The sequence below is a fragment of the Sorex fumeus genome, unplaced genomic scaffold (genome assembly GCF_029834395.1).
Source record: "Sorex fumeus unplaced genomic scaffold, SorFum_2.1 ptg000003l, whole genome shotgun sequence".
NCBI lineage: Eukaryota > Metazoa > Chordata > Mammalia > Eulipotyphla > Soricidae > Sorex > Sorex fumeus.
Window position 1 is genome coordinate 36,587,671 of NW_026606060.1, and position 26,456 is coordinate 36,614,126.

Here is a 26,456-nt window from a genome sequence, read left to right on the forward strand (position 1 = left end):
GGGCAAAAATTTTTAAAATGCCTTCTCAGGCTCACAGAAAGAAAGGATGGAAGAAAATTTTCATCAAAAGACAATAAACTACCAAAATCTTTTAATTATTACCCAGTAAAATTAGAAAGGAAATATCGGCAAAGATAAACCTATAAAGAAGTAAAGACCCTCATTGCAGAACTATTTAACATAACAGTAAAACTCAAAACCAATACGTCCATGAAAAGAGCCACAGGATAGAGTATTATACTAACTAAAACGATATTAATGATATAATAAAAAAATAGTTTTAACCGACACAATTATCGGCATAATCTCCAGCAATTGAAAAGGTACAAAAAAGACTCAATATAAGTCAAAACATAACTGGCTATTTCTAAGAGTTAGAATAAGATTTCATTTTTATTTTACTTATCCTACATTTCCTAAACAATATACAATCAGTATCATTATACTTTAAGTCGACAAAAAGGTTATGTAATTGGCAGTATTTCAGGATTTCTCTTTGAAGTCATTAATAACCTTTTCATCATTTTCAGTATAGTATCTTGCCCCACAAATTTCACAGAAATCAGTTAAGATGCATAAATTGCTTTAGAACAGTACTTAGTAAAAAGTGTTCACTTTAATAATTTTAAGTTCCCTTTACCTAATGAAAGCAATTTATTTTTAGAGCTAGTCTATTTGGAAAAAGAATGTTGTTTTTTCTCCTTTTTAATCTAACATCTCTTAAAAGTTGACCGTTCTTTGAGATTTTACTTCTTTCAAAGAAAAAAACAAATTCAGTTAAATATCAAGGTCCTCAAAGTGAAATAAATGAAAGTTGTAAAATCTTAAAAACATGGTCAATCTTTTTTTGTTTTTCTGTTGTTGTTTGGGGGCCACTGATGCACAGGAGTAACTCATGGCTCTGCATCTAGAATCACTCTTGGCAGTGCTTGGGGGACCACATGGGATGCTGGGGATCAAACATGGGTGGGCCATGTGCAAGGCCATCATCTTACCTGCACTACTCTCTCTCCAGTCAGTCCTATGGTCGATTCTTACAGATACACCTGTAGAAATAAATTTCTTAATCTTAACCAACTTGTTAAAGAGTCTCAAGTCAATATTTCATGGACTTAAATAACTCTACACTAATAATACATATGTATCAAGACAAAGAAATGAAGAAATCACACACGATTCTTATGAAGAAATTCTTACTGTTACATTAATATGCATTTTTACATGTAATTATTATAACTGCCCACACGAGCAAATCGATGAACAATGGAAGGACAGTGCTACAGTGCTACAACTACAATAATTATAATACCTACACATGGGGGAAAGTAATAACTAGTTTTATGTATATAACGTATCTATATGACATGGTAATAACTATCTGAGAGAGAAACACTTTATAGGGTTTTATGAGCCTCCCGCAGTGTGTGTGGGGTAGGTGGTGAGGGAAGCCCCAGGGGACATTCAAGAAACAATAAGAGCAACCAACTGTTCTACATAATAAATTAATCAGACACTGGAACCTGCAAAGTGGAGAAAGAAGACAGGCAGAAATCAAGTCTAATATTGTTCTGACTGACTGTCTTCACTAAGGATGATTTTCGGTCAAGGACAGGTTGCTCAGCAAATGCTTTTGAAAAACTGCATTCTTTGATCCAAAGGGACTCTGGGTTTTGCATCTAAAACCGCACCAGACAGCACATGGACATAGAAACTAAATAACTGATAATGCACTTGTTTTATTTCTCCCTAAGAACTGTAATGTTTGTGGTGAGAATTTCTTTTATCTTCAGTTAAAGGACAAAAATGACATAATGGAAGATATAAAATAGTTTGCTGCAACTATGCTATATTAATGTAATTCTTTGTAAAATAACCATACCATCCCCGCTTTTCATTTTGATTTGGGGGCCACATTCAGCTGTGCTCAGAGCTCACTCCTTTCTTGGTGCTCAGGGATCACTCCTGGTGGAGCTCAGGGGATCATACGGGATGCCAGGGATCAAATCTGGTTCAGTCACATACAAGGCAAGTACCTTACCCACTGTATTATCTCTCTGGTCCACCCCAGATTTTTTATCTCTTAGTTTTCAGGACACACACCTGGCCATACTCAGGGATTACTCCTGGTCATGCTCAGGGGATTGTAAATGATGCCAGAGACTGAACCGAGAACGGTGACGTGCAAGGCAAATGCCCTACAAGCTCTACTATCTCTGTGGTTCCCATTACTGTTTTTAAAGGATAAGACAGACTTCTTAAGTATAGCAGAATCCAAAGAAGCAGCCCACAGAAATGGCTACTACATTTATTTTAACAGTAAATTCACAGGCAAGGCAGATTTTCTCAAATACTTTACAGGTTAATCTCTCTTTTATTTGGTCATATCTTAGGGCTGGAGAGAGAGTGTAGCAGGTAAGGTACTTGCCCTGCACATGCCCATCCCAGGTTAAATCCTCAGCACCCAATATGGTTCCAAGCCAGGGCAGGAGAAATCCCTGATTGCAGAGCCAGGATACAGCTGGTTCCCAAAATCAGAAAAATAAATATATTTTTCTTTTCACCAATCGAGTTTAATTTCTACCATATATGATTTTTTTGGACAAACAAGGGCTAACATATGCTCAAAAATAACTCTCAAATGATTTTTTAGAAAAACAGCTACTGCATAGGCATTAAGCAGTCTGCCCATATACTCCCTCGGGCATCTAGAGCAATGACTTTTACTTTAGTTCTGATCTCAACAAAGAATACTTAAGTGTTCCTGTTCACTCTTTCACTTTTAGGCATCACATATACTTTTTTATCTTCAACAAAGTTTTCAACCAAGTACAAATACAAAAGCTTCCTCCCATAGTACTTTTAACTAGAGTTTATAAAGAACCTACAACTCAACAGGTAAAGGACATAAGCGACATAATGGAAAATATAAACAGTTTTGCATCTAAAATGCAAACAATTCAATTAAAAAGTGTATCAAATGCGGAGAATGGGGTGATTTGGAGTGGCGGGGGGGGGGGGACAGGGAAAGCGGGGGGGGGGGGAAGTGCATAAGAAACTGGACACTGTACTGAAAGCCATGAGATAAAACTACTATGAATACAATAAAATATGCATGTATGTAGGAATGTACACATCCATGTAGAATATATAGCATTAATTAGAACTATTAATACAACACAAATAAAACCTCAAATAATTGTATTCAAAGTCGGCCTCTAAAAGAATGCAAGCTATACGATTCCTTGTACATAGAGATTTTTAAAAATTCAAATCAACTGAAAATTCAAATAATGACAAAAGAAGATGAGGAAAATGGAGGGGGGAAGATTACAAAAAGGAATTAAGGGAAGGGGTTGGAAAGATAGTACAGCGGGTAGGGTGCTTGTCTTGTACGTGTCTGACTGAGGTTTGATCCCCAGCGTCCCATATGGTCCCCCAATCATGCCAGGAGTAATTCCTGAGTGCAGTCAGGAGTGACCCCTGAGCATTGCTAAGAATAACCCCAAAACTAAAAATCAAACAGAAAAGTCTTAAGGCGGTTTGAGAAATGCCTCTAAGGCCCTGGGTTAAATCCCCAGAGCAAGCATGTTCGCCCCTAAGCACCACAAGCGGTGGCTTCCCGCAAGCACATCACTTTGTCCTAACACTAAATAAAACTGTCTGGCTTCTAAGTTTGCATTCTTTTACTTGACCACAGTGACAGTTTTTCTGTAATTTATATGTCAAAGTTCAAGGGTTTTTTTGTTGTTGCTAAAATGGGCATAATTTAGTGTGGCAATAAGAATTTACCAGTTCAAAAAGGTGTGCGTGGGGCTGGAGTGATAGTACAGCAGGTAGGGCACTTGCCCTATCACACACCTGCCAGGTGTGGTCCGAAAAAAAAAAGTGAGGAAAGAATAATAAACAAATAAGTTAAACCCGTGACATATTCGATATGCCAAACACAGTAACAAGTCTCACAATGTTACTGGGCACGCTTGAGCAAATCGATAAACAATGGGAGGACAGTGACAGTGAAGCTAAACCTACTTGTGGAGCTTTCTAATTGGGGAGTGCACTATTAGGGGAGGAGACTGAGACCTTTTCTTTGTAACACCCCACCACCCCAAGTGCCAGAATATCAAAATCGTTTGGTCCACATCCTCGAGTCGGTCAGAGTCTTTGGGGAAGATACCTCTCAAGTGGCCAGCATTCCATGAAGTGAAGTGAGGAAGGCTGGGAATCTTAATATAAATATGTAAATTCATACTAACTCATTTTTGGCAAGAAGCAGAGCTAAATATGAATTATATGCCATTTCTTTAACTGGGTATATCTCAGATAGCATGGCTTCTCTATACTTCTTTTCATATATAAAATAATATCACAGATGAAACATCAAACGATAAAAAACTAGTTTAAAAAAAGATCTTTAGAAGGCAAACCTAGAAGAATATAGAATTAAGTGGCTGAAAATTTGAGGCATACAAGATTTTCTGATTTATATCAAACCCTAAATGACATAAAATTCCCTGAACTTGGTATTTTGTACTTTGGAGGCAGTAAGAAAGAAACAAGATTCATATCCAAAGTCACTTGGATACAGTGGCTTTATAGTTCCTGGTGGTGAAAAAAAAAAATCAAATTTAAAATAAGGAAAGAACTTAAGACCACATCAGAATGAACACCTAAATCAAAGACAAACAGGAATACTAATTAACACAGGCACAGAAAAAGATAGCAAAGGAACAAAAGGACTACTGTAGCATGAGGTCTAGAGACAAAGAGAACCTATCAGGTAAGTTTCGGTGTTCAACTAAACCTATAAACATGGTGTTGAGGGTGGAGAGACCTCCAAGGGTAGTGGCTCCCGTTCTAACACCAGAACTGCATGATCCCCCAAGCACTCAGGAACAATCCACATGCACTGAGCAAGGAGTAGTCCATGAGCATCACTGGGTGTGGTCACCAAACAAAAATTAAAAGTCAGCAACAGATGAACTTAATCTCACCCTAAATCCTATGTATGCCTGGCTATAACATCTGATGTGAAGGGCAGGCTGGTTGGTCGATACCTGTTTTATAGCTACACAATATTCAGAGTGTTTAATGTATCTGTCCTCATTTACTTCCTGTCTCACTAACCTTACTTGCTTTCAGTCTTTTATTTGTACTTTTGTATTTTGACTCAGTAATTCTCTCTTTTTTAAAGAACATTTAATTGACTTCATTGCACAGCATCCCGTCTAGCATGAAGATAAGACTCTTCAATGTTTGGCACAGAATAGAATATTTTATAATGGGGGAGGGGGAGTCACTGGCAAAAGGAAAGAAAGGGGACCTGGCTCAAAGGGATGGATTATAGGTGCCGGGCTCTTGAGTTTGGTCCTCGGCACCACGTGGTTCCCTGTGCACTGCAGAGTGCAGTGCTGATGGCTGCAGCACCGCTGATCCTCCTGGGACTATCACTGGGAATTTCTCCAGGGACCCCAGCCCCAGCATCACTGGGCGTGACCCTCCACCTCGTTTTCCAGGTTCATCACCTTCCCTCCTCATAGGAAAGAACATTAAGAGCTAACAAATACTCAAGGAAAAGTGCTTAAGAAATATATAGAAGAGCAAGCAGGGGCTGGGAGCGAGGGAGGGTGGGAGCGGTACACATTTAAGAGAACACAGGCTTCTCAAGAGGGAAGAGATTCACAGGCTGAGGTGCAGGTGAATCTCCAGGACAGAGAACGTACACTAATTCTCTATCATGTTATTTGGAGTGATAAAGTTCAACAATCATTTGTAAAGCAAAACAAAGTGTGTGTCCCTAAAGGAAAGAGTGAGCAAAAGGGAATGCCCTGCCACAGAGGTGGGGTGGGGTGGGAGGGCTAATGGGATTATTGGTGGTGAAGAATGGGCACTGGTAGAGGGATGGGTACTTGATCATTGTATAACTGAAACCCAAGCACAAAAGTTTGAAAGTCTACAACTGTACCTCATGGTGTTCATAAATTAAAAAAAAAAAAAGTGGGGGTGGGGGAGGGGAAAGAGGGAGGAGAGCATCACTTGATTACAGCATAGAAACTGAAAATCGTGCATTAACTTTATTAGCAAGGCAGCATGGGGTTAATGTCAATGTTGCCCATGTGTGGTCAGTAGTATGACCCCAATCGAGTAGAAAAAAATCATGTTCCAACCTAATTTACTTTTGCTGGTTCCACTAATTTTCACCTTCACTTTCTTTTTTCCCCCTGCACCAAAACCTAAGATGCCTTCCTCTCTGGATCAACAACAATTTTATTATGACTATGACAATGTTAAAGCAAAAAAAAAAAAAGGAGTGAGAATTCCTTCTAAGTAGCTCACCAACAACTAAGTTCAAAAAATTTAAAAGGGTTAGAGCACTCAACAAAGGTGCACCTGTACCGTTTCAGTTGTATTAATCACCAGAAAATAAATCTGGAGAGAACTTTTTTCAGGCAACTTTTATAATGGCTTATACACTAAATTCACATGTATGTCAGGCAACTTTTATACTGGTTTATACACTAAATTCACACGAATGAGTAAGTGATTCAATGTTTGTAATAACAATTCCACATTTTATATGAGCATTCCACAAAAGAGATAATGGATGGGCTTTCCTGTATTAACCTAGGGGAAGCACTTAAAAGATAAGCAAACTAAAATTTTTATACTTTAATAGAGAACATGTATCTACACTTACTCCTGAAGCTACAGTGATCCTGGCAACAGTTTACAAGCTAACAGTTTATTCCAGTTCATGAAAAACTCTCCTAAAAATATTAGAACTTGTAGCACTTTTTGATTTAAAAATGATTTCTAATGATATTCCTTCAATATAGTCACTATTATGGTGTCACTTTAACCTTTAAGTCATAGACATGCTTCCAATTACACCATTTTACACACTAACGTATCAGAAGATTACAGAACCAGCAAGTACGTCTTGAGAACATCAATCCCTATGAAGAGAAAAGATGTCAAAGGCCAAAGGAAAAGTGAAACTGGTCATTTTAAGATATAAATTTCAGCTATTATGATGACTAGTTACAAAACAGAATGAAATTTGTAGTGGGCAAATTAATTACTACAACGAAATTAGGGAATGAAAGACTTCTTATATATAGAAACCAAATTCTATTGTCCAAAGAAACATTCTATGAAATATGCGCACTGCAAAAGAGAAACTGGGAGCTTGAGAGAGCTCTAGGAGCCATGGCATATGCTTTGTAGGCGAGGCCCAGTTTAAATTCTGGCTTAGGGAGGAACCCTTGAGTATCCCTGGGGAATATGCTAGGCCCTTCAACATAGCAGTGTACAGACCCAAAAATACTAACTTCAAAGGTAAAAAGGTCTGAGGAATGATTCAAGAAAAGCTCTTCAATTTTAACTGCTTCACATTAACAATGCAAGTTATACAACGCTGGAATTCTAAATAAATGTGCCCAAAACTGATTGAACATTAGCTGTATACATACAATGCTATATATATATTTTAATAACCCATCTCAACTCCTCCCATATAAAATTATCCCCAAATACTAAAAGGATATACAGTAACTATTTAGAAGGCTCTTTGGAAAGTTTATAAACACCACTACAAAACAAGAGAAATCCAGACTAGAAAATCAATGACTAGAAAAGATAAAGCCAAGACAGAAAGTTGTACTGGAAGAAAAACATACATGAAGTCACAGCAAAGGGAATGTAAAGGGAGCAAGGACACTGCCAGAATACCCACGTGCACTACTGGGTAGTCAGCATTGCTACTGCAGTCCTGCCTCCCTGCTCTCAACTCCAGTTAACAGGAGTCACACGGTACTGATTGTGAACAGCACCCCCAGAGGTGTGCAAAGTAATGATCCTCATTAGGGAATAGAGAAAAGTAACAGCTAAGAACCTCCATTTTAAAAGGATTCTGGGAACTAGGGGAGCAAAACGTTAAACAGTTAAGACAGATTCAGCTCATAATAGCATTGTCCAGGCAGGGGAGAAGTCCCAATCTCGGATTTGGCTCTGCCTTCTTCATTAATATTTCTCTGAACAAGTGTCCTAATTTCTAAATCATGCTACATAAAACGCATAAAGAGAGAAAGGAGGAACCATGAAAAGTTTTAGTAAACAAGTAAAAACAAGAAAGCTATTTAAAAACAAAAAATTCTTGTACCAAAATAAAAGACTAAAGTAGGAGATCTGAAAATACTGGTAAAGATTGTTTAGAGCAGATGGAGGCATGATTGAACCCCCAAATACAAAGCACAATAAATCCATATTGTTGATTATCAAGTTACTTAAAAATTACCTTTTTAAAAGTCAAATCCTTTTAAATATCTACTTTTCAGAAGAAAAATAAGATAAAAACATTCATTTCTAATTTACCAGAGCTTTACAGATTTCATACCAGTTTACAGTTACAAAGCATAATCTCAAGTTTTTTTTTATAATCTCAGATTTCACAGAGTAAGCAAGCATTAGTTCATTCAAAACTATCTACCCCACATCCAACCCTTGCAATCTCAGGTGACAGGAATATTAATACCAAGCAGATACCTCAGCTTCTGGGAGAGAGTATTGCAAATTATTATTAGAAATATCAAAAAAAAATAGTAGTAAACAGGAGTAATGAGAAGTCTAGAAATAATTTATCTGAGTCTAATAGAAACTGGTATTAGTATAAATTTATTTCCACAATTGCTGGTAATTATAATTGATAATTCTAATTTTTCCTAGAGTAATGCAAATAAGCGTAAGTTTTTTTAAACAACAAAAATACATTTGGCAGCCTTGAAATGGAACTGCCTGAATGACTTTTATTATAACATGTATTATAAATACATATGCAGGCCACTGGATATATGAGTCAAAAATAACATTTAGAAATCAATCTTAGGGAAAAAATCATGTGGTATATATTATTACATAAATTAGTTCAAAAAGTCAGACTGACTAAAATCAAATGAACCTTGCAGGAGACTGCTCTACAAACTGCTATTAAGATCTACATGAAATAGCAATGTATTATTACAACACAGAGATGGCAAATTATCAATTTTTCTTATATCATTAATACTACTGAAAGATCAACTGGCACTAACTTGCCGTTTCTGAAAGAAGAGTCACTTGTAAGTTGAAACTACTGAGAGACCACTACTTATCCACCAATATTTTTTTTACCTTGAAAGACTATCCAATATTACTTTTAATCCAATATTACTTTTCTAGTAAAAAGACTAAAGCAAAACTATACAGTATGCATTATTTTTATCAAAATAAGTTTCATGTTCAAGTCATTTGGAAATGGCAGGCACTGAGACATGACACACAAAAAGATTAACATTCTGTCTAGGAGTTTACAGTGCTTACTAAGCAACTTAAAAAAATAATCAGAGACAGATCTTTTGAAAGATAGTACATACAGATAATAAAAATATTTTTGATTTTTCAATTATACAATTGTCACACAACCACAACTAAATCCACCAATGAAACGTGGGCTACAGTAGTTAAAACAGAAAGCTCTAACTCTGCTATGGTCAAAGTCAATTAATCAATAATGTTCTAATTATAAACGGGCCTCTAATACATAATTTTAACCTGGTGATAAATTCAACCTCAGTGTTCCTCAAAATGCAGATTACTCAGCCCCAGCCTAAACACGCAGAATGGAAACCGCAGGGCCAATACTAGGCAGTCTGTACCTCCAATATTCCCAGGCGATCCTCTTGTGCACTTAAGACAGGAGAACTGTTATCTTCTTTGTGGGATTTACAAGGTTTGATTTCAAGAGCTAAAATCTTCTCATTTGGGACTTTGTCAAAATAAATTTCATTACATAATAAATTGGGCTGGAGCGATAGCACCGCGGGTAGGACATTTGTCTTGTACATGGCCGACCCGGGTTCCATTCCTCCATCCCTCTTGGAGAGCCCGGCAAGCTACTGAGTGTATCCCGCCCGCACGGCAGAGCCTGGAAAGTTACCCGTGGTTAATTCGTTATGCCAAAAATAGTAACAACAAGTCTCACAATGTAAACGTTACTGGTGCCCGCTCAAGCAAATGGATGAACAATGGACAACAGTGCTACAGTGCTACATAATAAATTGGTGCTGGGAAATGATTTAGCATGTAGCTGCAGAGAAAAAATATCCTTGGGATGGTGGATAGCAGAGCCAATCCTGGCAGAGTCCAGATAGTCAGGGGTAAGGCATTATCCTTGCATGTGACTGACCCTGGTTCAATCCATGGCACTGCATATGGTTACTGCATATGGGAATATGGTCACAGTAAACCCAGAGCATCCCTGGATGTGGTCCTTTGCACAAAAAAATAAATAAATAATAAAGCGTTACAAATTAGAGGAGTAGCAATTAAAATTTTATTCTTAATTTAATATTTAAGACACCCTTAATTATTTCAAAGAACAAGTTTTTCAAAACAAATTTCTCTTTTGGTTGTTTTGTTTTGGGGCCACACCTGGGAGCGCTCTGGAGTCCCTGTGGTGAAAGGGATCAAACTCAGGCTTCCAAAATGCAAAGCGTGAGCTCCAATACCTTGAACTATTAAAAATTTCTGAAGTTCAAATTTACTGACTCAGGTTTTAGATAACTCTGAAAGAATTACATTAGGCCAGGACTGTTTATATTAACCCAACACACGCAACAATTAAATGTATAAAGCAAGGGGGCTGGAGCGATAGCGGCGAACTCGGGTTGGATTCTCAGCATCCCATATGGTCGATCACCGCCAGGGGTAATTCCTGAGTGCCGAGCCAGTAGTGATCTTTGTGCATTGCCAGGTGTGACCCCAAAAGCACTGTAGCTCTGTAGACCCCAAAAGCACTGTAGCTCTGTAGCACTGTCCTCCCGTTGTTCACTGATTTGCTTGAGCAGGCCCAGTAACGTCTCCATTGTGAGACTTGTTACTGTGTTTGGCATATCGAATACGTCACGGGGAGCTTGCCAGGCTTTAAAAAATGTATAAAGCAAAACCCAAACAAATGTTCATAATACAGCATATTCACTCTAATCAGATTTTTCATAAATGTGCATTATTTTAAAAGCATATGTAATGGAAAGAGTAATACTGCAAAAGTTAGAAGCCACCTAGATCCGGCTAATCTAAGCTATGTGACCTTCGACACTTAGGCCAGAAGTTCCACATTTAGCTAGTGTATCAAACGATATTTTCTTTTTTTCAGGAAAAAAAATGAATCACACAGCATCCCCAAGAAAAGAGAACATGTCCCCCCAAAGTCTACCATAGACTACCACCATGACAACCCCCACCCCCAATCCTTTCAGCACCCCACAGGGGGCAGTATCTCCCACTTTGGGAAACACTGGCCTAGACTACTAATTTTGTCTAAGTGAGAAAAAGAAATGTTTAACTGTCTGCCATCTCATAAGGAGAAGCAAGTGAGGGGGTAACAATTCTGAAATACTATTAAGCACTTTACAAATCAACAGCATTATTATGACGAGTAAATTTTAAGGCACACTAGCTTTAAATACCTGTTGTAAAATGGAGTTACAAAAACATGAGAAATAAAATTGACCTTTCAAATTCATTTAGATATTAGTCACCACTGTGTATTTTTCTGTTAAGTACAAATATAAAATCTAAAAATTAGATTCTGCCACCAGACCTATGATCCTATTTGTAACATGAATTTCTTTTTCTGTTTGTTTCGGGGCCACTCCAGTGCTCCAGGCTTACTCCTAGTTCTGTGCTCAGGGATCACCCCTGTAGTGCTCAGGGTGCTGGGGACTGAACCGGGCTCAGTTCCATGCGAGGCAAGCATCCTACTCTCTGTACCACTGTTCCTGCCCCAAACGTGTACTTCTTATATGAATGAAATTAGAGGACTGTGGAGCTAGTAACTGATGAGAAAGTATATTTAGCTTTCTGAGTTAATAACTATTAAAACTGATCTCTAAGTTTCACCCTTCCACTTCTTTGGAAATTTTCACAATGAAAAATTTTAACTTAGACTGGCAAATAGCACATGTATTAATGCACTTGCCTCACAATACCCCCAGTCAACAGCAGGAGCCAGGAGATCCCTGAACACAAAGTCATGATGAAAAAATTTTAACCAGACACCAAAGATAGGTGTATTTAAAAAAAGAAAGAAAAAAAAAGAAAAGGTGAAGGCTAAATTTCCAAAAGGAATCTTTTAAGTTCTTTCTGAAATTTATTCTATATTGTATCACTTTCCTTTCATATTACCTCACATTCTGTGCATTATGACACCTGCTAGAAAATAATTACTCCAAATGGTTTCAGTAAAGTACTCTTCTTATCCAACTGCAGAATTTCACTGACGTTTCTGCTTCTTGCTTTTTACTCCTTTGTACTTTTAGTTTTAATTGTTCATTCATTACAAGGCTGCAGAATTAGGAGCTGGAGAGATAGTACTGCAGGTGGGGCGAGAGCCTTGTTTGATGCTGACCCTGATTTGATCTTGCCCCCCCCCCCACAGTCCCCCAAGCCTAAGCACAAAGCCAGGAGTAATCCCATACCACCACTGGGTGTGCCCCCTCAGTCTCTACAAATAAAACTGCAGAATTAAAAAGTGAAAAGGTAAAATTTCTATTAGTTGATGTATATTACAACTACATCCGTACTGAAAAAATGAAGACCTAACATTTGAATTAGCTGAAATATATAACAACTATATGCCTACATGAAAGAAGAAAAGGGCAAGAACTCTTTTAGAATTCAAAAAACTCCACCTACAGTTCTAATGGGTCATTCCTCTTAAAATCTGTTGACCTGTACAACTCAAATCACATGGGAAGGCACTGTTTCATCAAACTGAAGTTAATATGTTAGACAAAGGAAATTACTAAGCTTAACCCTCAAATCAAGAATCCTATCCAAGCATATATAACAATGTATACTCAACCTAATGGCGCAAATAATGTCCTTTAACCTGGGGTCATATTCCAAAGGTTGAAAAAGCATAAACTGCCTTTCATCTCCAGCGGATTCTTTAATTTTAACTTAATAAAATTTAATCTACAACTCAATAGCTTAGGTTTTACAGAAGTCCATGAAGAAAGAGCAAGTGTTTAATTAAAACTTAACTGCAAACAGGAGCAACATCTTGTGGTTTGTAACTACAACTATATTTGGTAATAACCACACATTAATTTATTAGTAGAGCGCTAAATCCTTACTTATGTCACATTTGCAGCACAATAATAAAAAAAATCATTGTGTCTTCGGAGATATGGAAGGGAAGGGGACAGAAGGGAACATGTGGGCTGAGCAGGAAATCTTAACTAATTCAACAGACACTACTGCCATTTGTTTTCTAAGCATTAAAAATTCCACTGATTTCCCTATGAGGTGCACTTAAGAAAAGCCATATATAGGAAGCACTTTTTCCAGCACATCTTAAACTCTGAGTTTTAAATACTGATGCTAAGGTTGGAGAGACAGTACAGAAGAAGGAGGGCGGTTGCCTTGCACAGGTCAACTAGGGTTCGATTCAGGCATCACCTATGGTCCCCCAGCACTGCCAAGAATAATCCCTGAACACTCTTGGAAAAATAGCCAGGAAAATGCCCTGAGCACCACTGGGTGTGCTCCCCAAAACAAAATAAAAACAAAGATAAATACTGATACTGGAAGTCCTCATGTGTATTATTTAAAAACAAGCCATCCTAATACTTACAGTAAAGCCTTAAAGCTCTCAGACGGACGATTAAAAAAAAATTATACTAAACCCTATTCAAGCAAGGGTGATCACACTATAGATAACGAATATTTATTTTTGGATCTGTTAATAGCAGAGAAACTAGGAAAACAATATAAACTGCCACCAACCTGGTAGTTACCCTTATACCGGGGCAATTTTGAGTGTCCACAATGCGGCTACTGTTTTATTTAAGCAGATTCAAACTGTCATTATCATTTAACTACTTTATCAGAAGCAAAAGTCAAAATCAGATGTCTCACCACAGCTTCACGCTTCAATTTAAAAGACATGATTTCCTACACAAATGCAGAAATCCCCCGCCTCAAACAGTGAACCATTAGCGAATACACAAAACTGAAGCCAATTTCATCATACATCTAAAGGCATCTAAATGAATATGACTGTAATGACAACTGTAATAAAAATCAAAAAGCCATACTGTGAATTTTCACCTTGTTGATAAAAGAAAAACCACAAATTTCAGATTAAAGGTGGCGCTCTGTCCTCAACTCACCCGATTGTGACTCACTTTTGCAGACTATATGGTAGGAAATAACAGTTACTTTTCAAAGATCTTTGCAGTTACACCCAAGCCAAAATCAGGACAGAGATCCACCCTTAATTACAGCAATTTAACTGTCTCATCCAGAGCAAGGTAGAAACTAAAACGTCCCCTGGAAAACCATGGCTAAATGAGCCCATTTTATTTACCAGTCTCCAAAGGGGCCCTTGAAGGGAAATGTTTCCATTTCCTTCAAATCTGAACTCATCTGGACCCTGAAGAGGGGGAGCGGGAGGTCCAAATGAAACGCAGGTAGTACAAACAGCAGATTTTCCTCCAATCCCTTTAATTCCCACAATCCGCCTCTGCCGCACGCCATGTGGCACAGGGGTCCGGGTGAGGCGGTCAGGCCTGCCACGCACTCACGTGGGTTACTGGATCCCGAGGGATCTCGGACCAAGTGGATCTTTAAGGCGCTACTGGTGATAAAAATCCACCCACGCCAACAAGAGCCTCATTTTAAAGCACGGCAGTCCTCAGGTGGGGGCGGATGAACCTAACAAAGGCTCCCATGTTCAAGGGCAGACAGTCCAGATACCTGCACATACCCACACACGTAAGGCGGGGGAAATCTGTGCAACTAGTAGATCAAGAACCACCATCTGTACCAACAGGAACTATCAGCTTGAATAAATGCAAAATGCAAAAAAAAAAAAAAAGGATCGTGCACAGCTGTCAAAGGTGTGCGGCCAGTGCGCTGAGACTCCAGGCAAAGGTTAAAAAAAAAAAAAACGCTGGCGGAGGAGCACCTTCTCCCTCACTTAATCCACCCTTAAGCATACCCAGTCCTCGGTCGGGGCGCTCCACACCGCTCCCCCGCACAGGACGTGGGCACTCGAGAGTCGAGTCCCGCAAAAAAAAAAAAAAAATCTGGTGAATGAAACGCGCGCAGAAGCGATGCGGGAGCCGCAGAGAGCCCGGAGGTCGCCCCCTCAGCTAGTCCCCGGACGGGTCTGAGACCAGCAGGAGGGAATCAGAAGGGGCGAACCCCACCCACGCAACAGGAATGCTACCCGTTCCGACCGATCCCTACCAAAGAAGGATGGGGGGGCTCGGAGGGGAGGACGGGAACGCGGGCGCACGGTTCTCTCTCCTTTGAAACTAAAGCCCCCCGCTAAAAAAAAAAAAGAAAGAAAAAAAACACGCACCCCAAAAACGGGAAATCGGAAGCACCCGTGCACATCCTCGGGGAACGAGACTGCAAGACTAGGGAGCAAAGGCGAAGGCGCTCGCTCTCAACTCCCCAGGAATCGCCGTCCGATCGGACAGGCACCAATCCGCGGCCGGCGTGTGCGAGGGAAGAACACCCCCCCCACCACCACCAGCCCAGCGCCCCACGCGCGGCGCCTCCCCACGGGGGGCGCAGTCCGGGGGCGGAGGGGGCTGGGAGTGGGGATTCGAGGTGGGGGTGACCCTCCCGCGGGGCGCGGGCACACAGAGTGTGCAGGGCAGCGCTGCCCTCAAGGTCACCACGCGCCGGGATTGGGGGGGCGGCCGGCGGCAGGATGGGCTCGGGGCGCTGCCGAGGCGGGTGGGAAAGCCGGGGAGCTAGCTGTGGCGGTGGAGACGAAGCCCCCCCCCCCGTCCCCCCGTCCCCCCCCCCCCGGCGACAAGCCCCGGCTCTCAGGCCCCAGGGCGGCGGGGTTGCTCCACGCCCGCCCAGAAACCCCGCTCACCTTTACGTCCAGAGACCACCTGCAAGTCGCCCCCCCCACCAATACACACACAAACACACAGACACACACACCCTCCCGGCGCGCGCCTCCAGTTCTGCCGGGCTGCCCCCCAACCCCCAGCCAACTTCCCCCCGAATTGGCTGCAGTTAGCCGAGCAGCCGGCGCTCCGGACCCCCGACCGCGGGGTTCTGCCCGGCCTTTTCCCCCAGCAGGTGACCTGCCCCGCCGCCCCCGCCGACAGCGGGCGGCGGCCGCCACTCACCTCGCCAGCAGCAGGAACCATTTTCCGGAGAGGGAGGCAGAAAGGAGACTGCAAGGAGGGTCGGGGCGATGGGGGACGGGAGGGAGTGTGTGTGTGTGGGGGGGGGGGGGGAAGAGGAGAGCAGGAGAGCGGGAAGGTCCGTGAGCAGCGTCCGCGAACTGGGCTGGGCTGGGGTGGGGTGGGGTGGGGTTGGGGGTGCGCTCGGTGTTCGGGGGCAGCCGGCGCTCGGGGCTGGGGGCGGGCAGCACGCGGAGGTGCGGCTGTGCAGCTCGGGGAGGTGGCGGCCACGGAGCCGAGAGGCTGCGCGTCCAACAGCCGGGGCTTCCCTACTCACGCTGCACCGCGAGGAGGAGGAGAAGGAGGAGGAGGTGGTGGCGGAGGAGGAGGAGGCGGCGGCGGCGGAGGCGGCGCCCGACCCGGCCCCCGCCCAGAGCCCGGCAGCCGGCGAGTGGCCGCCCGCGTCCCCGCAGGACCCGCCTCCTCGACTCCGCAGAGCCGCACACTGGGCGCGCCGCGCTCCGCACGGGCAGCCCGGCCGGCCTCACGCCGCCGGCCCGCAACGGCAAGCGGCGGGCGGGCGGACGGGCGGGCGGGGTGCAAGCCCTCGCCCAGGGCAAGCCCCGGCAGCCCGCGGCCGGCACTGAAGCGCACGGGCCGCGCACGAGGCGGCGTGTCCGTCAGCTCCGGGTGGCCGACCCGGCTGGGGGACCGAGGGGGGCTCTCCCCAACCCCCGCCCTCCCCACTTCTCCCACCCCGCCGCAGGACCGCCGGGGTAGGCAGAAGGAGAGACGAAGGCTCACCCGTTCCGGACCCGCGCTCCCTTCTCTCCACACCCACACGCCTCCCGCTCCACGCTGGCGGCGCAGCTGCTCCGCTGCCACTGCCGCCGCCGCCGCCGCCGCCGCCGCCGCCGCCACCACCTCCACCGCCGCCGCCGCCGCCGCCGCCGGAGCTCGCGCCGCCGCTGCTGCCGCCTTGGCTGGGCGCGGTCACGTGACGCGGCCCGCGGGGAGCCTGGGGGCGGGCAGGCGCGCGCGCGCGCGGGGGCGCGCGCGGGACTCGGACGGACCCGGGACTGGGAGCTGCCGAGCGAGCGAGCGGCCCGGAGAGGGGCGTTGAAGGGGGAGGACCCGGCGAGCGCGCCCCCGGGCCGGCGAGCGCGCGCGCCCGGCGAGGGGAACTTGCGGCGCCGCGGGCTCGCGGGCGCCGGAGTGAGGGGCGGGGACCTCGCGCCTCCGCTCGCCCCTCCCTCCCGCCCTTCCTTCCGCGAGCGCCCCGGCTCGCCGCTCCCCCCGCCCCCTCCCGCTCGTGCCTTTCGTCCCGTCGCTGCCCGCCATTGGCTGGGAGGCTCTGACGTCCGTGTTTCCATGACGTATGGGGGCGGGCGGGCGGGGGGGGTGTGGAGGCCGGGCGGGGGAGGAGGAGGGGGCGGCCCGCCCGGCCGCGCTGGGCGGTGACTCCGTCTGTCACAGCTGCTGTGGAGGCGAGGGGCCGGGCAGCTCCCGCCACCGTGCAGGCTGCAGAGCCAGGACAGCCGCGGGGGGACGCGGGCGTCCTTACCTGGGCCCCCAGCCCGAGTGGCCCGGAGCCTGCGCGTCTCCGGAGCCGAGAAGTTAGGGAGGGCGAGCGCCCCAGGCGAGAACAGGTTTCGGGGACCCCGCGTGAGCGGGCTCCTTGCAGCCACTCTGCTCCAGTCCTTCCTGCACTGACTGCCTGTCCCGGGCCGAACCATAACGAGCCGGCCCAGGAAATGCCTCAGACCTCAGTCCCCATCCCACCCGCGTCTAGCCTAGCCACGCCCCCCCGCCCCCGAAAGCCCACTGCCACGCTGGGGGCCGGGTACCCCCATTGCGCTTCCTGCGGGGTCGAGCCCGCGGACACTGGGGATCCCCTCTGCAGCGCCCGTGGGGTTAATGATGCGAGTGTTGGGCCGTTGCACATTAGGCCGGCAGCCGAGCTCCCGAACCCGGGGTTTTGCGTTTGGCGCAAGATTTTTCCTCCCCGTCACCAACCAAACTGCCCGCCGGCTCTTCGGGGTCACTTGTAGCGTCTTAGCCCGGGCGCCCGGCTCTCCGTGTTCGGAAAAGCAGCTGGGAAAAGCCCAGGGGGACCGGCGCGATTTCGATGCCAAAACGTAGCCTGCTCTGCCTCCATTCGAGCGATGTTTGCGAGAAACACGGACACAGTCACCCATCGTGACAGCTGCATACTTTTGAAAATGCAGCCTTTCCCCATCTACACACACACACACACACACACACACACACACACACACACACACACACGGAAAGATCTGGGTCTCTGCATCCTCGCCTAATCGCCTCTATTTCAACTCACCAGGTCCATTTCCCACGATAGCTTTGTCATTTTTTTTTTTTTTTAGTCTCGGTCAGAACAAATGAGATCAAGTTCTGCAGCGTCTCGTCCTTTCTCTTAACTTCAGAAGATTAGCACGCCTAACGTTTTCCTAAAAGCAGGCGATGAGTAGGACTTGACTATGTTAGCTAGTATTTTTAAATACCTCTAAAGGTTTGGAAAACGTATGTAAAGGAAAATGAAAAGGCAAAAAGTTTCAAGGTAATCCGATTGAAAATAATTTTTAACCAATTTGCATATCTCACCAGATCAGACTTTACCATCCTTTTGGGCTATGCCCTTCACAGGCATTGGGAGAAATAATGCCGTATTTCTTCTCATCAATCACTGGGAGAGAATTGATTGGTGTAGTACCAAATAGCCCTTTAGACACTATTTTCAAAACTTCTTAACAGAAGAACAGATTCACTTCAGAAAGGGCTTAGAGACATTTAAGGATCATTGGCTTTTGTCCAACTTCTCCTCCAAGGAAATCACAATGGAAAATTGAATTATGTATTCTACTTTAATCAAGAATTTGACATTAAAGTAATATGTGAATCATTGCCATAATACACTAGCAAAATGGATAATAGCTTAAGCTAGAGTCTGTTCACTTTGTGGGTTTATTGCAGTTGCAAATAATATATTCTCTTAATGTGTTATGGTCATAAAATTACTCAGCAACTTCACTTTAGAATGGGTTTCTGTAGAATTTTCACTTACAGAGATTATATATATATATATATATCTCAGAACATGTATATGCATTTTAATGAAATGTGAGTCACATACATGATATACTTTTAGGGACATAGGATATTGTGTTCTTAGTATTTGCATTTTCATTCTTCAAATAGCAAATAATAGCTGAATGCAATTTATAATTAACCATACTTTATTTGAGAATTTCCTATTTTATCCATCCAAAGGATCAACCTACATTTCAATTAAAAAAAAACCCAGAATTTTGGTTACTTCTCATTTCCTTAAAAATGGAACTGTATGTTTTACAAATACCACTGTGTCTGATATAACCAGATTGCCTTAAACCAACACTTATTTTGTGAGGTTTAATTTATCTTGAGATGTGTCAACATAGGGGCAATATAATAGTGCAATTTGTTGTTTAAGATTCTGGATCTTACAAAAATTTTACCTTTTGAATACATTTTTAGCTACAGTGCAAAAGTTAACAATGATATTAACATCTTATGTGAAGTTAAGTATTTTGGATCTTCAGATGGTTTGAATTAAGATAGATCCTTTAATCAAAATAATTGGATTTTGCAAATTGTTAAAGTTGCATTCCTTTTTGTCAAATAAATTTCAGCTATTGACATCTTTTCTGATAGGTAATCAATTCAACATGAATGAACCATGTACAATCCGTGGAGGCAGATTTCAGAATTCCTTGATGCAATTAAACATAAAAGGAAAACACTAGGAGCTTTTTCTCTTGAGATCTGTAACATGCATCTGTCAAAAAGACAAGGTAAAAATATACCAACAGCAGCATATTTTAAAACCATATAATTTCCCCAACTATACGTTTTTTTGGGGGGGGATCACGGCCGGCGATGGACAGGGGTTACTCCAGGCTCTGAACTCAGGAATCACTCCTGGAGGTACTGGGGGACAATATGGGATGCTGGGAATCGAACCCAGATTGGCCATGTGCAAGGCAAACGCCCTACCCGCTGTGCTATTGCTCCAGCACCCCATATACATTTTTATGGGCTGGAGTGATAGCACAGTGGGTAAGGCGTTTGCCTTGCACGTGGCTGATCTGGGTTCGATTCCGCTGCCCCTCTCAGAGAGCCCAGCAAGCTACCAAGAGTATCTCAACCACAAAGCCTTGCAAGCTACCCATGACGTATTCAATATGCCAAACACAGTAACAAGTCTCACAATTTGTTGTGAGACGTTACTGGTGCCCGCTTGAGCAAATAGATGAACAATGGGAGGACAGTGCAGTGCAACAGTGCTACATTTTTATATACATGAATGTGTCAGTTTGGATATTGCAAAATGCTAGAAAACTCAAGAGCTGTAAGGAGGGATGGAGGAGGAATAGTCAACATTTTTTAAAAAGTAGTTGTGTGTGTTCTTGGAGTTCCATTAACCTGGATCACCAGAGGGAGTTGTCGAGAGAAACATTACTTAGCTGAAAACCACAGAGGACTGTTATCTATTAGTAAAAAGTTAATTACATTCGCTGAATTAAATGAAATGTGATTACAGGTGGGTATAATATAAGAATTTGCCAGTCACAAAACAGAAACTTTTATAGGTTAAAAAATGCAGATATTAGATGTCATCATTTGACAAGTGTTACTTAATACCCTGTAGTCTTCTAGATGTAATATATTTTTTTCTACTGTAAATGTTATGTAATCTAGATAACACTGTATGGTCCTACCTAAACTCTGGAAGGTTGAAAAAGGAGAGAAACATACTTAAATATTATTGTTTCCTAAGAAAGAAATCAAACTTGTGCCCTGCAAGGTACACAGAATTTAAATTAATGCAAAAGTAAATGGGCAATGAAAATGCCAGAAAAGCTCCTGAAATTAATAACTTTATTAAAGTTAACCACATTCATTTTTCTCTTCTTTCATTATGTATGAAATATTTATTTACTACCTTTGATATGCTTCACCTCCAGAAATGGAACTCATTTATTTTCCCATTAATGGTGTTGTGTTATAGGGTGTATCATAGGGTTATTGTGAGATTGTGAAGATTTATATAAAACTAAAACAGAGAACCTGAAGTGTAATAAATCATAAATGTTGTCACTACATTTTATCAGCATTTACCAAGTAAATGTACTGCAAACAAAAATACACATTTTTTTCTTTAATGAATAGGGGTTTGTTTTTCTCACACCAGAAGTTTGGAGATAGATGATTTGTTTCAGCTGTTGAACACCATTTAAGATACAAGACTGGGGATGTATCTGGCTTAGAGTACTTACCTAGTACATCTGAGGCCCTGAGTTTCAACCCCAAAACTGAAAAAAATCCACATTCACAAATTTCTGCTTTACTCTCCCTGATGTATGCTTATTTCCATCTCTTTTTATATAAAATAGGAAAGACGGTAGATTTCTCTCATATTTGGAGTTCAGCTTACAATTTTCAGATTTTTTTTGCTTATATTTATATGTTATTTCTCATTGTTTCTTCCCCCTTTTCTTTGAAACTACTTTGGTTTTTTAAAACATTGTAATGTGCAGAAGCAGCTCCAGGTAAATTTAGCAATGCAGATACCTGGGGCCACACAGCCAGAGGTTCTTATTGAGTCAGTTCAGAATGAAGCCCACTGATTTGCCTTTTTGACAATCCATGTAGGTGATTCTGAAGCACCACACTGTCTCTCTAGTCCCCTGTTGGGAGAATGTTCTTTTGTTATGTTATTCATTATTATTCTTTAGTTCCCACTATTTTCAATACATTGAATCTTATGTTTGGGCATTTTTCTGTATCCTAGCTACTAAAGAGTTCTCCCATTTTCAAGACTTCAATCCCTTAAGGACAAGGCTAATCTTACTCATCCAGTTATTCATTAATCACTTGTTGGTTCTGACTTATGTCCTCTCAGCTAACAAAGATAAGAAAACAAAAGATGTCTATTTAGAAGGCATTAGCTGCAAGGTGCTATTTTACATACTCACTTGTATGTAGAAATATTACAGGCTTCCGAGGATCTGACACAGAAGAATTGCTTAAAATCAAAATAGATTAAGGGCCAGAGGAATGACTCAACCTACTGAGTGCATGCCTTGCTTGCAGGAGGTGTGAGAACAATCCTGGAACAATGCTGGGTATGACCCAAAAATCAAAGAAATAAATAAATTAGGTTGAAGTGACCCGATGAAAAGAAATCAGTTTTCAATCTCTTTGATAATAAAAATCTAAATTTACATCTGCTGTCTTGTCTTTTATTTTGGTGGCCCACAGAAACAACTCTCTGGATCATTTTTTTCTTCTAAATAGAAATATTGGAAAGAAACCATCAATATATAACCACCAATAGCCAAAAACCAAGTTACTGAAAGCCAATATTTAAACATAATATGTTTTTGATGATGGAGGGTAAGGAATCAAAGAAGAGATGTTGAAAATGCTGGAGAATAAATAGATGCAGAGGTCAGAAGAAGGTAGGAGCTAAAACAGGTGCTTCACCACAAAGAGAAAAAAGAAACTCTCTTTCTCTGAAATAGAATAAAAAGGCAAAGAGGAGAAATGTTTGAAGAATAAAAATTAAGAGGAAAATAACATATGACACCAACGTCATCTTAATAGTTTTTCCATAATATCTGTTTATGGTCAGCATCTAGAATTAAATAAAGGCAACGGATGGAAGGGTACAGTTTAAAACCATGAAGGATAAGCTAAAACTGAGGAATTAAGGAAAATGTTCTCCCAGACGCAGATAAATTTAGAGAAAAAATTTATGACAAAAGAGACATATATTATTTTCTCATCAATTTAGAAGGTGTTGGTGGTAAATAGAGTTGTTCAAGAAAGTTGGTCTCAGCAGGGATGGATATGAAACTCAATATAAGATTTTATTGCTTTTGGCCTTCATGATAATATTTCAGTATGGGTGACTCAATCATATATATGGCCCCTGTGGGCCTCTAGGATATTCTAAGAGGGCCACAAGAAAAAATCATTTAAATGAGGGGAGGGGTCACAACAAAAGACTAAGCTAAGCAATAAGACAGGGTAGAGGGGAGAGACAATGTGGAAAGTGGGGCCACGATTGAAAAGAGTTGGGAAGCCCTCGCTTACTGGATCATATTTTATGTATTATGTAACATCTCTCTCCAAATGCTGCAAAACTATCGCAAAAAGAGTTCATATATAGTTACAATAAACAAACCTGAAATCTTCAGGGCTAAAAATGTAGAACTCGAAGATAGAGTAGATAAATGTAGAACTCAAAGATAGAGTAGCCACTATATCTGAAGCATCTATCAGCCCATGAGAATTGTTGAATCGAGAAATAGTCAGAAATGCATTTTAACTTTAAGCTTAGTTTATGTGTCACTGTCACTGTCACCATCCTCCCGTTGTTCATCTATTTGCTCGAGCGGGCCCAGAAACGTCTCCATTGTGAGACTTTGTTGTTACTGTTTTTGGCATATCGAGTACATCATGGATAGCTTGCCAGGCTTTGCCGCGCAGATGGAGTACTCTGGGTAGCTTGCCCGGCTCTTTGAGAGGGGTGGAGGAATCAAACCCAGCTGGGTTGCATGCACGGCAAACGCCCTACCCTCTATGCTATCACTCCGGCCCATGCTATAGCTCTGTTCCTAGTTGACATGTAAATTTGAAAGCTATTTATTAAACTAATCAAGCTAGAATGTTTAACCTAAAAAAACTATTTATTTATTTATTTTGGTTTTGCGGCCACACCAGCTGGAGCTCAAGACTTAGTCCTGCTCTGTTTTCAAGGAACACTCTTGGTAGGGCTCAAGGGACCATGTGTGCTGCTGGGGATTGAATTCTGGTTAGCTGTGCCTGGTTAGAAACTTCCCCCCATACTATCCCTCTACCATCTCAAAACCAATTTTGAGGCCCAGCACAAACTGTAGATTAGAATCTAGGGGAGGGCTTCTATATCTTCATATAAACCTCCAAGGAACTCTGGCATGAGTTCCCTCTTTCATTGACAAATGATGGTCTTGAGCTTATTAATGATAGCAGCATCATGGAATAAGGCATTGAATAGATGTTGTCTATTGTATAGAAATGTAGGTCCCAGCATTAGTAAAAGAGACAAGAAATGACCTGTATTCTCACTGCCATCCACAGCTAGGGCCATGTACTTCCACAGAATTTATTATGAACAGCACAACTGCTTTCATTTCCTCAGCCATGCGGTTTTGAAAGGACAACTAGGGTGGGGTGGGGCAAAAGGGAAAGAGTAAGGACTGTGTGACATGTGGACTGCAAGATTTCTAGAGGCAGGCAGTTTTACCCAATTGCAGACCAAGAGAACAAGATTCCAAAGAGAATCATCCAAAACAAATAAATGCCAGGGGTCTTGTATTCCTTTGCTGTTTGTTTGCATAGGCAGTATATGTGTTGATAAACACTTTTTTTTTTAAATTTATGGAGCATAAAGAAATAAAGAGAGACTTTAGGTGAGTATAGGAGGAGCAGAGAATTATCTATTAGCCCATCGTTTTGATTTAACAGAAGGGCTTGAGAATCCCTTAGTGACTTAGAAGTACAGGTGAGAGCATTAGGAGACTTCGTTCTAGAGGAAGGAGATGGTATGGCAGGGGCAAGAGGCTAGTGAGAAGCTGATTGGTGGAAGGGTTTGCTGGGGTTCTTCTAAGAACTCCCATGTGTACCTACTTAGACAATTTACCATGCCAAATGCATCAACTGCTGTTGCAGAGGAGTCTAGGTCAGAAAAGCATTTTCTCCTCGATCTCCCTTTTTCCTCAATGTTCTAAGTGTTAGAATTTAAAGGACAGAGTAAAAGTAAAAAGTAAAGTAAAGGCCCTCCCGTTGGTCATCGATGTGCTCGAGCAGGCCCAGTAACGTCTCCATTGGAGACTTTGTTGTTACTGTGTTTGGCGTATCGAATACTCTCGGTAGCTTGCCGGGCTCTCCGAGAGGGGCGGAGGAATCGAACTCGGGTCGGCCATGTTGGCTGCGTGCAAGGCAGACGCCCTACCCGCTGTGCTATTGCTCCAGCCCTAAAGGATAGAGAGGCATATAAAAGTACAACCACGGCCTCCTCCCTCAGAAATGAAGGCAAAAGAAGGTGAACTCAAAGACACAAGTTTTCTGACAGTGATAGACTTAAGTTTTACTAGTTGAAAGGTCCCAGAAGGTTTACTTATCTGCTTCAGAGTTTATTATAGTTATGGGGATTTCACTGTATCATGGTTAAAACATTTAAAATAGATATTGTAGGTGAGTGATGTCATAACCTAATACCTGAGCAATATTGTCATCAGAGGATCAAAGATATAGCAGGGGTTAAGGCTAAAAGGGTGCCCTCTATTTTTATTGTGCTTGTTTTATTTGGGGGGTTACTTTATTTTTAGAATGGCATTTTTTTACATCTTTTGTAAAAAGTTGTGAACCTAGCTAATTTACAGGGAGGGAAAGGGTTATTAGAATCTACACATAAAACATGGGCCAGACAGCTAATACGACAGGTAAGGTTCTTGCTTTTCATGTGCTAACATGGGTGCAGTCCCAGCTCTACATACAGTCCCCTGAGCACCAACAGAAGTGATCCCCGAGCACAGAGTCAGGAATAAGCCCTGATCAGTGCCAGGTATAACCCAAACTCTGCATATCCTCCAAAAGAGAATCATCATCAGAAAAGTAATCAAAGGAGGGAATTGTATGATAAAGCAATTGGAAATCGTCGCTACATTTAGCTTAGACAGTTTTCTAGGGATATGACTAAGATGACAGTTAAGTTACTCTGCATAGAGGCAGGGAGGGAAAACTAACATTGAAGTTCTGTAAATAAAAAACTGCTGAGTGATTATCACCATAAAAACAACCTGGAAATAAGCTGTGCTCAGTTAGGTGTATCTGCCTATTTCTACTTTTTGAGACTTTAATATACTGATTTAAATATGAAGTTTCTTCCTTATGGTAATGGTCAAGAAATCCAAGTCAGACACCTTGTCACAGAAGCAAATTATTTTACTACTGGACTCACTGGCTTTTATGAATTTTTCTGATTCCAAATCATCCTTGAAGTTCTGTTTTTGTTTCTTTTGGTTGGTGGGGGAAAAATGTGTACTCCAGTTTTTCATTCTTTGCTCTAAATTCTGCTGTGTCCTCTTAATCTTCTGCTTATCTACCCAGCTTTTGACCCAATGATTAGACTTACTTCTCACATCTATTTATAAT

At 42.4% G+C, this 26,456-nt stretch overlaps 1 protein-coding gene across 2 annotated transcripts in view; it reads right to left on the reverse strand.

The window, feature by feature from the left end:
* The window catches only part of ATP2B1 (ATPase plasma membrane Ca2+ transporting 1), a 135,645-nt gene extending 118,510 nt beyond the window's left edge, over positions 1-17,135 (reverse strand). The window contains exon 1 of one of the 2 annotated variants that reach the window (XM_056117937.1): positions 16,998-17,135. The gene's annotated coding sequence lies outside the window, so the exon portion shown is untranslated. Of the gene's footprint in view, positions 1-16,196; positions 16,264-16,997 lie in introns of those variants that run through there. The other variant, XM_056117942.1, reaches the window with a different exon arrangement.
* Positions 17,136-26,456: the final 9,321 nt, after the last annotated feature.